The sequence below is a fragment of the Corvus brachyrhynchos genome, unplaced genomic scaffold (genome assembly GCF_000691975.1).
Source record: "Corvus brachyrhynchos isolate BGI_N302 unplaced genomic scaffold, ASM69197v1 scaffold116, whole genome shotgun sequence".
In the NCBI taxonomy this organism is placed as follows: domain Eukaryota; kingdom Metazoa; phylum Chordata; class Aves; order Passeriformes; family Corvidae; genus Corvus; species Corvus brachyrhynchos.
The window spans coordinates 3,834,888-3,848,555 of record NW_008240221.1 but is presented as its reverse complement, the minus strand read 5'-3'; the positions used below and the strand labels follow the sequence as shown (position 1 = coordinate 3,848,555).

The 13,668-nt window shown below is 42.2% G+C and overlaps 1 long non-coding RNA gene across 1 annotated transcript; it reads right to left on the bottom strand.

The window, feature by feature from the left end:
* Positions 1-242: 242 nt before the first annotated feature.
* LOC108449315 lies at positions 243-13,239 on the bottom strand. Its single transcript, XR_001865475.1, has 4 exons — positions 13,152-13,239; positions 5,772-5,874; positions 5,255-5,497; positions 243-4,475 (listed from the first exon to the last, which is right to left on the bottom strand). It is a non-coding gene; the product is annotated as an uncharacterized LOC108449315 (long non-coding RNA).
* Positions 13,240-13,668: the final 429 nt, after the last annotated feature.

Below are 13,668 nucleotides of genomic sequence, written 5' to 3'. Positions count from 1 at the left end.
TTATCGCTGGTGAAATATGTCACCTTCTTCCTTGAGCTGAATGTTTCATTCCTCTTGCTCACAGATCTAATACCACAGTGAATTAAATGTTTTGATGAATCAGGACTGAAATCTACAGTGAATATGATTGCTTAAAAATAATTCCACCAGACGTAGTTTGGAGATGTCATTTTTTGTGGGCACGTATGCTCAATGTATGGGTATATAAAGCAGCGTGTGGGAATGCGATGCTATTTAACTCGTAAATGGAGAGCAGAACTTTATTGGTCACAGTCAATATTTGTTCAGGGAAAAGGAGTGTAGGTGAGAGCAATCCATATGAAAAGAAAGCAGGTTAGTACTCAGAACACTGAAAATATTGTTCAAGGACAGTTTATCCTTGTGGAAAATATGACCCCCTGTTAAGCTGCTGAGTCTGTTTGCAGATCTTTTCAAAAGAGAGTCCTTGCATTTGCCATTTTAGTTTGTTTTGGCTGTTGGTGTCCAAACTACATTCCTAGCAAATTGCATGAAGTGCTTATTCCATTATTTCTATTGTTGTGTTTCTCAATAGAATGTGGTTATCTTTAGCTAGTGTCATGCTTTAGTACATTAGCACTGAAATGCACTGATATTGCAAAGAGAGTGTGAGGCAGCTGACATTGAACCTTGTACCTTGTACCTTGCCTCTGAAGATTCCTAAACCAGAGGTTGCTTTCAGCTTAAAATGAAGAAAGAATATTTGCATTTCTTTATAACCTGGTCGTCTCCCCTTGCGAAACTTTGACCTGCGCCTGTTCATATATGTTCTGCTCAAACTCTGTCCAGGTGCTGGGATGTGCTTGACTGGTCCTAACTGGTTTTTGGATGAGAGGTGCTCTAATCTGCTCTGAATTTTTATTTTGCATGGCTTCAGTTTTCACATAATGAGCCAGTTTTATCTGTCATGTGCACAGTTCTGCTTTCTTTACGTCCCAGTTCATAATTTTGTTACATGCCTTTTGTCCATAGAAAATAAAGGAATCACGGAACTGAAATTGAATTAGACTCAAAACGTGCTTGAGTTTCCTGTTTTTCTTGTATTAAAATACTTTTTTTATTGAGACCCATCATGCGGCAGTTTCCTAACCACAACCACAGGGACTGCAAGAACACACTGAGTTCTGCCACACAGCACAGGGAAAGGGGCAGACCTGGAAGTGGGCTGGGGATGTGCTGGGCAGAGCAGCGTGGGGAGGACGCTGTCCTGCTGCACTGGCAGCTGCCCTGCTGCTGCTGGACAAACGAGTTATTTTTGTCCTGGACACTGGCAATGACTAGGTTTGTGGTTCACCCCTTGTCCAAGTCAGATGTCATCTTTCTCTTTCATCCTCCTTCCCTGCTGTTTTTTCTGCTGCCCATTCTTTTCTCTCATCTCATCTTTTTTTTCCTATGCTGTTCCACTCCTCCTTCTTTCACTCTGTCCTCATTTTTTCTCCTTTGTTAGCCAAACAGACCTACTGAAATATAAAGCCTGACCTCTCTTAAAGAGGGAGGATGTCCTTTCTCTTTTTAAATTATGCACCTGTCTAGATGTTTTTGTCATGTAATTGCTATAGTCACTATTGGGAACACAGATAGCCCCTTTAAGACAACCACTAAAAGCCTTTTGATTTAAAATTATGTTTTCAGTTTTGTGGCCTTTCTGTGCTTCTGGTAGTATCTTTCTGCAAAGCTTAAGTGGAGAGACAAAAGAAAGCAATGCAAGACCTGCCTCCAGCAATATTTCCACAGCCCTGTTACTGGGGAGGGCTGCTCACACTGCGGTCACTGCTAGTAGAGCTCGTCGCTGAGTACAAAATACATTCAAAAGTTACTTTATTATAAGATTAACAGCTCTATCGTGAAAACCAGCAACATTCCCAGGCTTGTGGGAATCAATTCTACTGCATTCTAGCCCAGGATGTCCTTTTGACACTTTTTTTTTTCCTGTGGAAACACTCATAAATTTGGCCATGGTACTTGGAGATGAGTTAGACCCTTTTGATTACAGCCCTTTTGAATCCACCCTCTCTCCTTCCTTTGTTCCAAGAAGGAGGTGCTCTGTCTCTTGAGTCTTATGTCCCTTAGTAAACTAAGGGATATTTTAGATATCTTACTGTTTGTTTTGGATTAAGTGGTGCTGTTTAGGGAGTAATGTTCTTTTTGGTGTGAATGGGAGCAGTGGAATTTGTAGTTCCTGTGACAAGAAAAAAGATATTTTCACAATAGATAAAGAAGCAATTTTTTTTATATGTAGGAGAGAGAGGCATGGTATAAGATCAGAATTTTGGAAACCTCCCAGTTTAAGGGAGCTGTGATTTGGGCATTGATAAAAACCCCTATTCTTAATGGTAAAAAACCCCAGAAATGTGAATATGTTAAATTTGCGGTGATTTTACTTGTATGGACAAATTATTTAAAGCAGATTAATCAGATCCTTAATTTAGACACTAATTTGATGATCTGCCCAACAATGAAAAAAAGACTGTTGACTATCCATTATCTCACACAGAAGACAAACACAGTGTTATTGAAATGACTTACATACTTTCTGAAGTAAAATATTAATGCACGCATGCCTGTCCTAAGTTTCAGCCCATCACTAAAGCTCTGTGGTCTTCTTACATTAACATTTTGGTCTATTTTACTATGCATAGCAAAATAAAACTATGTTACACAATTAGACAAAACACCCTTGTTGTGATGAATAGTCACTTTCTGAAGGTACTGAATGCAACCTTTAATTAGTATTTCATCTGTGGCCAGGGGTCGTACCTTGAATAAGCCCTAATAATATTGCCAGCTTCCAGTTTTCTTAGACATGTAGTTTTGAGTCTATTTGCTTGTTTGCGGTCATGTCTAAAATTAACTATTTGAGTTATAAACCTAAGAAAACAAAGAGGAGTATAATCTCATAATGGCACACAGAAGTGGGGCCTGCACCAGATATTTCAATGTGCTCTCTCTCCTTATTATATTTACACCATGTCTTCCTTATTTGCTTTTAATATGGGCCATCAGTTTTCTCCTTAAAAGCCTCAGTCTGAAGGCTATGCGTGTCGACTGTACCTGCTGTTATGGGGGTCTTTTCTACCAGCACTGTTTTCCTCTGCTGTCAGATCTCCCCCACCTACCCATTCCTCCTGCTTAAGGCCTGTTTGACACTGTTGTAATGATTCCCCTTGGGAGATGTACAATTGGATTTCTAAGTTCCTGCACGGCTCCTGCTTTGTAATGTTTGCTCCTGAGTCAGCACTGTATGCACAACTGGCTGGGATAGAGTAAAAATTTGAATAAATATCTGTTCTGTTTTCTGGATTGTATTGCTGTTTGGTTGCAGAGAAGAAATGTGCCTCTGAAATGCTTCAGGAATCTTACATTCTCACATACAATTAGGTTGTAATATTTTGGATGCCTATCTTTCTATTTCCTAATCTTAGTAGTTCCTAATGATTTTTGTTAGAAGTAGCCTGATTTTCACCAAAGCTTTATCGTTAAATACAATGGATGATGGATTTTTTTATCATGCAGCAGCACCCTTGATGGACAGTACAGGCTCTGCTCCAAGTTACATTTGGTCATAAAATATGTGGCAGTGTGAGACTAAACTTGTATGCTGTTAGAACAATGATCTCATAGCTAGACACTGGGGTAAAATTAGCTTTGGTCAAATTTACATTTTAGAGCAAAGATGAATGCTTGTCCCCTGTGTCCTAAGAAAGGGAAGGTTATTTCAGGGAATCTCAGGATTCCTCAAATGCTTCTGGAGTTCAGAATCAAATTATTGCTTTCCTATAAACAGTCTGGGTGTTAATGTTTTTTCTGCTTCAGCCAGCCATGATGGGTTCAGCTCTTCTGTACACACAGGCTTGTATCCTTACATGTTGATAATTCTCATTTTGTCATATACTGTGGCAGAGAGTGATGCAATCTATCAGAACCTCTGAGCAATTATCTTCTTTTGGGCTGCATATCCTTAGTAGTCTGGGTAGCAATTACCCAATCTGAATATTTGGCAACTAGTTTGTAATTCCTGTGGAGAAAGCATATGCAAGCCTGGCTCTGACCTGATTAACTTTCTTAGTTCCATGACTTTACCATGCAGTACTGAACACCTAAGGGGAACTAGCATGTTCCCAGGTACTTGTGTCCTGAACAACATCAGTGAATGCTAATCACCCCTTCTGGATTTGGTGCTCCCTTTCATCTTGGGCTGGCTACATCCCAGGTGGGTGCAGCTTCTGGCAGCATGCCCTACAACGTGGGTGTTGCTCTCAGAACAGAAGCAGAGGACTGCCAGATGTCCAGTGTCACCTGCCTGAAGGAAATTTTCCTTCCAAATCTCTGGGTGGATTGTTTCACCAGGTGACTGTGCTTGTTGTTGTGGTCTGCTGATGTGACCATGTGACAAAAGGCACTGCTGGCTTCCGTGTTCAAGGGAAGTGGAATTTAACTTGCTCAGTTGTATTTTGCAGCTGCAAAGAAGGAAAAAAATAGAAGTAAGAGTACAGTACAGGATGGACTAACATATGTCTTATTTCCTGCATTCTGGCAGCACTCTTAGGGAGGAGGGACATAGCACCCTGGCAGTGACTATGGCCCAAATCCTCATGAGTTCAAGAGCTGCAGTCAGGAGTGTACAGGAAGCTCAAATATTAGGATCATTTTAATCCTTAGGTGACTAAGAACCTTGCGTACAGAAGGCTGTTCAGTTCATAGTAAATCATGTTCATTTAATGATGTTCCCTTTTCCTGCTTTTTAGGGGTTGTTGTAGATGGTCTTATAGTTACCTAACTATTTCTCAGCTTTTTTGGACAAGCTTATCCTGTGCTCGCTTGCATGCTGCCAGACTTAAGTGAGATAGAAACATTGCTTGAGGACTAATTTCCTGCAACATCACCTTCTCATTCAAGGCTCCAGACTTTTCACACAAAAATATATTCAATGTCACTGATATGAAAGGGTCTGGGATGGTTCAGTGTGTTCCTTTCCTCAGCCAACCACATCTGTCTGTTGTGTTCAATAGAAGGAGTAGTTGTTCTTGACTCATCAAAAGGAATAGCTTATGTTATTTTGAGCTGGGTTGTCAAAGATGGCCCTTGACAAGACTTGAACTCATTCTCCCTGAGCTTAGTGGGGTGGTTTAACTGCTCATCTCCAGACAATAAATCTGGTAGTCAGAGGCACAACAAGGAGGTACAAGGAAGTTCTTTTAATCTTCACGAAACTTCATGGGTGAGGTCAAGTTCTTACCCTATGATTCACCAGCAGATTTCATCAGGTTTAAGAGGTGAACATCAGCTCCCTCGTACTGCTTTGTCAGTTCCCACATATCAGCATTCCTCTCCATCATGGCATAAGGGAAATGGATGTGACTCACACTTGACAGGTTTCAGGTAAAGCGGACATCAGAACATAAGAGACGTTGAAGGTTGTGACAGTGTTACAAGTGGTGGGTCAGTTCTCTCCTTAGGGAATGTGCTTAACTCCCTCAGACTATTCCAGAAAAGATCAAAAAAGAACAAAAAAAGAAAGATAGTGAGGGAAGGAAAAGGTGCTCCTATTTCTTGTGGCATTACTACACAAAGCTGAGCTGCCAGTTTAGTTAAGATCTGCAGAGAGATTGTGGTTAGTACTGGTGGTTGACTGGGTGCCACTGCATTCCTTGCAGTGGGACTCAGGCCAACACCATTACACCATCAACTCTGAAGGGATCACCAGTAGCACAGATTGCCAACAGGACAGGAAAATACAGCAGAATTTTTGATACCTAGAAAAGGTGAGCTTTACTGACAGTCTAGCTGTTCTCTCCACCACCATGACCATCCCGGAAATATTTAAGTGTCAGCATGCCTGTTTGCAGTCTTTTCCGCCTGTAATAGAAAAGTTGCTGTCAAAAGTAGAGAATGTAAATATTTGTGAACTTTTATAGTTTGGCATTTTTTTCTTTTTGTTTTTAAACTATAAATTCCCTCACTTCCTTTCTTCCTTGTTTTTAGCAATAGGCTGTGGGTCATCAGTATCAATAATTCAGATCTCTCTCATGACACACCTAAACTAAATTGTCAATAGGAGGTGTTGTAGGAGATTCACACATCATTCCAGCAACTGTAATATCTGTTGGGAAATGCAAAAACACCAGGTGCATAGCTGCTGGATAGTGTTTCCATTTACTTTACCTGGGGCTTTTCTGTAACATACAGCAATGTACGTCACATGCAGAAAAAAAAGTAGGTGGAAGGTTCTTTCCAAACCACATTGACTGAAAGAATGTATGTGTAAGGTAAGCTGTCTGCTGACATGCTCATGTGTTCTGCAGAGGAAAGGGTTACCTTGTCAAGGAAGTCTTCCTGGTGCAGGTGTGCATCCTAGCAGATTCATTCAGAGACTGAGAGACGAGAATGAGCCCTCCCTCAACTGACATGTACAAACAGCATTTTACCCATTTGTCTCCTAGGGCATTTGCTAGCTGTCTTGTTAATCTTTTACTCCAAGTCAGACATATGTATTGATGGGAAAACAAACCATAGACCACAGACCCCCTGCCTTGCATTCCTCACCTCCTCAAAATAACACTCACCATAGAAGCATGCAGACAGCACCCACAGCTCAGTGGGTTTGTAGCTGCATTTCCTTGCACTTCTAAAGCACCTCTTCCACTACTGTACTCATAAGCTCTTCTTTTTACTAATTATTTATACTGTTGAGTAACTACCTATGCCCTGCAGTCCATCACATCCCCTTCCTCATTTGCATTTTGCAGGTATATGATTCCTTCTGTACCTCTGACTTAAAGGTGGCTGAGAAACTGGGACTGGAATCTCTTCGTTTTAACACTAGGTTACAGTGTGCTCCATGCACCTCTTGCCGACCTTCTGGAGGCTTTAAAAGCACCATTAATTTTACTTTCTTCTAATAGAGCAACAAAAATTTAGGATCCAATCCTCAGCTGGTTGAATTGTTTTTAACTTTATTAAGAGGGCATAGGAAACTTGTGAGCCAGATCCAGTAGCAGAGTAGAGAAAGGGAGAAAGGGAAGTAATTTCAGGAACAGAAATATCTGTAAAGTTTAATCTTCAGTTATCTTGCTACTGTCTTCATCATCATCTGGTCCCAAAAGACTTTGTGAGCTAAACAGTCAGGTTAGCTCAGTACTGAAATAAAAGAGCCTGGAGGTGTTGTCTTGGTGGTGTGAAATAGTGACCTATCTTACCCAAGCAAGCAGATTCTTTTGCCTCTTGCATCATTGCATTCTCTGAGACTTTCTTGCATGTTTGCCTTCAAGCTTGCCAGGCTGATTGGTTGGGATTAGTGGCAGAGGTTTTCCAATGTTAATTTTATTTTTAATAGCATTTATTTTCTCCAACAAAGCTATGCATACTCACATGTTGCATCTCATTTTAAGTGAGCTCAGAATTTCTTTAAATAGTAATGATTTGAAAAGGACAACACCCTCAAATTCCTGTAAGAATATTGTTTATAAATATTTGTATTTTGCATCTCTGTAAATGAGAATTACCAAAGCAGAACAAGGATTTCTTTTCAGTTCTCTTTAATCTTAGAGCTATGCTTTGTACTGTATGACATGGAATTGACCTTCATGGGACTGGATCCAGTCAGAATTCATATCTCACTCAAATACACATTTGTACATTGTTTAGGGTGTTTGGTCAGGAAGTTTTAGCCTTTCTGTTTCAAATATGAAATATTTCTAGTGTTTAGTCTCAGTAAAATCCACAGAAACTCCAGTAGGCTCTGTAATAATTTCTTCAAGTGAGAATGTACCCTTCAATAGGAATTTAGGTTTGATACAGTGGTAGAACTTGTCCTCTCCATTTAATTTTTTCCTAAATATTTTTGTTTTTAGCTTCTAGGTTCCCATTGCAAAAAAATTCACAAAAAACTTTTTGTAGCACCTAGCACAAGGACACTGGGATCATAGCTTGTTTTGTAATACAAATCACCACTTAAAAGTAAAATAAGAAATAAGCTGTACAGAGTATTGACTCCTTCAAGAGGTAGTCAGAGGTTTGTAATAGCTGGTTCAGTTGACAGCCCAGGAAAGGGAAGTTCTGGAAGCCAGTGTTGGGGATAATGGTGTGACCTTTGCTGCTAGAGCCTTCAAAACTGAAGTAAAAGCAAGTGCTTCCCTCTGTAATTCAGTTGTCAGTCCTGCACCATCCTTAGTCCTGATGTGGAGGTCTGTCACAAAGCCAACTCCTGCTGAGCTGGTAGCAGTATTTGGGAACTAGTAGGAAATAGCCGTTGTACTTGGAGACAAACAGGTAAATTATGAAGTTGTTATTATTATAGATATAACAACAAGTCTGTAATAATCTGGGACAGATCTGAGTTTATAAACTCATCCTGAAAATTACATCAGTCCGTCTTTAACCCTGGGTTCACTGAAGACATTGAAGTTCAACATGTAGGTTAAAGTGAAAAATGCATTCAGTGTTGGCTTTTGCATAGACTAATTTGTTGGCTGGAAAGCAGTAAAGCTAGAGAGAAGGCTGAAAAGCTAGTGAAAGTGCTGTGGCAACTCACTGTAAATTTCTAAGTCCCTGGTGGAGAGACTACATCCAATTGCTGTTACTTCTCATACACTTAGATCAATGGGTAATTCTTCGGGGAGTGGCATCATTGTTTTGTTCTGAATTGTTTTCGTGGTTGGTCCGTGACCATGCCTCCTGGGCTGAAAGATATTACAATAGAGATGGATCCTCTCCACCTTTGCAAGTGAATTGAGAAGGCCAGGTCTGGCTGCTGTGCCTTGGGTGAGCTGTGGGAGCAACTCCCATGCCTACCTCCCTGTTATCCTGCTTACGAGGGTGCTGGAATGCAAAGGAGATGAAATGCCAGAGCATCTGCCAGCCTGTCCTGCCTGGCTGAGTTTCATTGTTCTTTAAATTTCATCCAGTATTTCATTCAGGGAACAGTAACGCAAAACTCAGCATCCTAGATGATTTCTTGCTCTCTTTCTTGGCCTCCATGCCCTTGCTGGGGTCAGTATCCTCCAGATATCCACAGCCGATCACGCTCTCCTGCCTTCCCTCTCTGTTCCCCCAGCAGCTTGCTGTCCTTCAGCCAGGTTACACATATTTTTTCAATCCCGGTTGTTCATGGTCTCTGAGCACAAGGCTTAGTGGAGTGCTGTGCTGCCAGTGCTGTGAGACGCCCCAAAGGGAGCCTGGCTGTGGCTCTGCTGTTTTCACACCTCTGCACAGATGGACCCAGCTCCCCTCCCCGGCGCCCCTGCGGGCGCCCTGCCCACCCTTGGCCTCTGCTGTCAGAATGACTTTGGCAACTGCCACTGCTGGATTGCATCACCGTGCATGGCTCCCAGGTGGCTGCAGCTTTCAAACTCGCCTATCAGCCTCTCTATCTGCTATTAGCTTCTTATCTTGCCTGTCTATCCGGGGTATTGACTTCTGGGCTGCTTTTGCAGTTTTAATTGCAGTTTGGGCACGGCAGCACTGGGATATAGGTGCTAGGTCAGCAAACAAATCCCGTGGTTGTTCAGGCTTGGACCACACTTCCACGGCACAGTAAAGCAAGTGCAGCATCTACTCGCGTGCCTCAGAAACTGCTCAGGGAAGGGAGCACCACTGCGAGCAGGCACCAGCGCGGAGACGCCAGCTTCCCCCCCGTGATTTATACGGGGTTTATAGTGGGGTGGGGCCAAATAGGGCCGGTAGGAAGCAGCTCATAGAGTTATGTGGGATTAGTGAGGAGTAGACAGAGGCAACGCAGGACCGGGCAGGGGGCCTGCTCGTGGGACGGCTCAGCCACAGAGGCAGCTGGCACCGGAGTGCTGATAAGGAGGAGAAACAGATGGCCATGCAAGCCCTTACACATGCCTTCCTGGTAGGCCTGCTGAAGGCTGGTCCACATCCCTTATTCCCCAAACAAAAATACATCTTTTCCTTTCCCTTGTTTGAAGATTTCATGTGGCTCTTTAAAGTTTGCTGCCATAAATATGCTCTTGAAGTCTTAGCCCAGTATGTTGCTGCCACTTGTGAATGGCACAGGATCAGTCCCATTCATGCCTCTACCACGCTGTTGTGACATGGTTATAGAGCCCTTTATTTAGTGCAGCAAGTCTGCAAAATTAAAGAAAATTAGGAAAAATGACAAAAGAAGGAGAGATAGCAATTATGTAAAATACCCCAAAACCAATTCCAGAATTGGCCTTGATACTGAGGGAAGCATGCAGCAACTCCTAGGTGTGCAGAAGGTAACGTGACAGACTGCTAAGTGGAACTTGTTGAAGATGTGTTCTGTATCGTGGAGGTAGGAGTAGTGCAGTGGGATGTGGCAGTTTCTGTGGAAGCCTTTTGGCTGTATGGCAGAGGGGGAATGCTTTTGGCTGTATGGCAGAGAGCAGAATACAGGGCAGAAGGTGAGCAGAGCCCAGATAGTGCCTAGGTACTGGAGGCAAAGCTGCAGCATTTGGTATCCTCTTCCTACTGCAGTTCATTGCTTGCAGGCTTGTGTTATGCAGCTCTGTCTATTCTCCATTACTACAGAGCCACCATGGGGATGAGGTTTGGAAAAAGCACAGAATGTTTCTAGTAGTGCAGATGTTTTCAATGAATTCACCCTTCAGAACTGAAAGCGAAGGAGGCCTGGAAGGGGAAGAGTGTTTGTAGTGAAAAATATTTGGCTCATCCATATGTAGACCCAGTGTGAGCCTGGAAGACACTGAGTGCTCCCTGTGAAGTGACAAGTGCCCTCAGTCTTCACTGAAGTTCTGCTGAAGGCAGTGGGTATGTCTGCATAGCAGTGGCAGCAATGACTGCTTTTTGGCTGGGTAAATTAGCCTTTGTGGCTGCGCTTCGGCTCCTACAGTATGCACGCTTCAGTATCTCTTTAGAGGCTTGTCTGATGAAAAGGGAAAACATTCAGCATCTTGCCAGATCAGGGCCTGGATTTTGAAATGTTTTTGTAGGTTAAAATGAGAATGCATATGCATGGGCTTGTTTTCAGGCGAGCTGAGCACTTGTAGCTTACAGAGTTGGGTGTAAATTTTAGATGTTCTGAGTCTCCAGAAATCACTCTCAGAACACTTTTTCTGCTGATACTATCCTTATTGCCCTTACCTCCACCTCCTCTGCTGTTATACAGTATTTTAGCTGTGTAACTGTACTATTTAAAGCATTTATGATACCATTTGTTTGGGAAACAGTATAAATCTGCTCTATCCTATTTAGGAGTTTGCACTGCTACTCAGCAATGTAAGCTCCTGAGTGACTTCCATGTAAAATCAATCAACGATAGTGAAACCTAGTGGAAGGGCTGTGAATGCCACTCAAAATAAGGCTCCCTTTCCTCCACAATGGCTCTGTCTCAGCCAGCGAACTGGAGTCTGGCCTGTTTCACTCACCATGTGTAAATTTGAGTACAAATTTACTCTTTTAACATCTTACCAAAAAAGGTCCCATGACCCATTCCCCACAGCTTTCACATTTTAGAGAAGTGATAGAGATGGAAAATTTGTGTGAGGACCCTTGCCACTGTAATATCTCAAATGGTAACATAATTCTGTAGAGTATCATCAATTGTAATCTTATATGATCAGGCTTTCTACAATATTTCTGGAAATATTTAAAAGGTGCCGATGTACATACAAAAAGGTGGGTACGGTTTTAGGTCTATCTATCAGTCCTTTTGATGCCCTCCCTCCTTATCCCGACATCTGTTTCCAAGAATGTCATACCTGGAAAGAATCATTTCAAATTAATTCAATTTGTTTCAAAGCAGCCTAAGCTTCATCCCTCACAGGGGCCACTCAATCATATTACTGCTCCTGTGAAACTCCTAATGGGACACAAAACAAGTAAAAGTAGATTCAGGTGATCTCACATATTAAACATACTAATTAAATCTGGCAGCAAAATGACTTTGTGAATTTCCTTTAATCCTGTTTTTAAATTAGGCCATATGTATTTTGGCTTTAGATTTCCCATGCTGTCTTTCTACGAACTTCCTTTTAACCATGTCCTGTGGCCAGTTCACATCCAATTGTTTGAAAATCAGTCTTAGGTGATAACTGGATCATTACATATGAAGTGTCTAATTCTGCTTTCAAATCGACCTGTTCCTTTGAAAAAGTTAATGAATATCTCACATGAGAGGTTTGAAGCTGAACTGATCTGACTGTCCCCGTTAAAAACCCAAACGTGCTGGATCTCTGTGTTTTACGACAAATGTTTCCCAGAGGAAAACTAGCTTTAGGAAAATGGGGATTCTTGCTTTAAATCAGCAGTAGTTTTCACTTTGCTACTTTATAGCATTGCCCGTGGGGAATATGGTCTTATTGATATGTTTTGCAGTGACATGCTGACTAACAAGATTAACAAGGGACATACTGACTAACAAGGGCTTCTTCCTGCAGTCCTCTTCTGTACAGTCTTGGTATATAACCCACCCTGTAGGAAGTTTGGTTCGCAGTTCAAGGAAGTCTATGTTTTTAGCCAAAATGTTACTGTTCGGTATCTACTTGAATAAATATTCAGCCCTGATGGGTGCACTCCTGTGTTGTACACATTTTAACTTCACAAAGCCAAAGCTCCCTGTGGCACCCAGGATACATGGTGGTACCTGAATGGACCCTTTTAGGGGATGGGAGGAAATTCTCTGTTACTTCTGGGGCCCAGAGCATGGATGACACTTTCATGTCTCATGCTTCCTGTAGAACACTATGCTTTTTATCTATTTCAGGTGGGGTGTGGGGGTGTGGGTGTGACAGCGAAAATGTTCACAGTGTTCACAGGCCGTTCTGGGCAGAACATCTATTTATGTGATTTTGGAGGGACTGGACTTGGTGAGCTAGGTGGCCCTGCTCCTCCTCATTGTATGCTGCACTCTCCTGACTGCACCAGTGACATAAATATGTGATAAATAATACAATCTACAGTAGTGCTGCTTTCACATAATAGCTATGGCAGCAAAATTCATTCCTGGAGCCAACCACTTAGTGGGTGTAACCTGCTACAGCTCTGTCAAGTTACGCAGGACTCCATCCGTTCGCTGCAGCAGCAGATTTGGCCACTTTTGTTCCATCAAGGATTAGTGGATGGGAAATTTACCTAGACATGCACACAGACACAGCAGTGCCCACCCAGAGAACATAGCAGCATGGACTCACCAGGGCTCCTGTTTTGCTGGGATGACAATCTGGTCTGCTGGGAGTGAGTTTGTGTCAGCACAGTTCTCTTGATCTCTCTGCACTTAGTGACTCCTCCCTTGGGCAGTTGGAAAGCAATGAAATGCTGCCAGTGATACACGTGTTTGTGGGTGTGCAGACGTGCACATAGTGCAGAGAAAATAAGTGGCACTGTTGAATAAACGTCCTATCTGCAGAGGTGTGAGGTAGTCGCATTACTCAGAAGTGTGCTGAAATGATTGATGCTAAAAATGTTATACCGCTGTACTTCACACAGTGCACATTAAAGGAAAGCCAAGTCAGGGCATATTAAATTTTATTGAGAGTGGGTTTTGCAACTTTTTAAGAGGCCATGTGCCATGCTTCCTTTTTTAGGATCCAACTACCAAAATTAAAACCACTAAATCTTTCTAAAAATAATCTGAGAAAAACTTTCCCCTATGTGAAAATGAAGCATGTTAATGTCCTCGTGTGCCTTGATTTTCCATAAAAATATTGC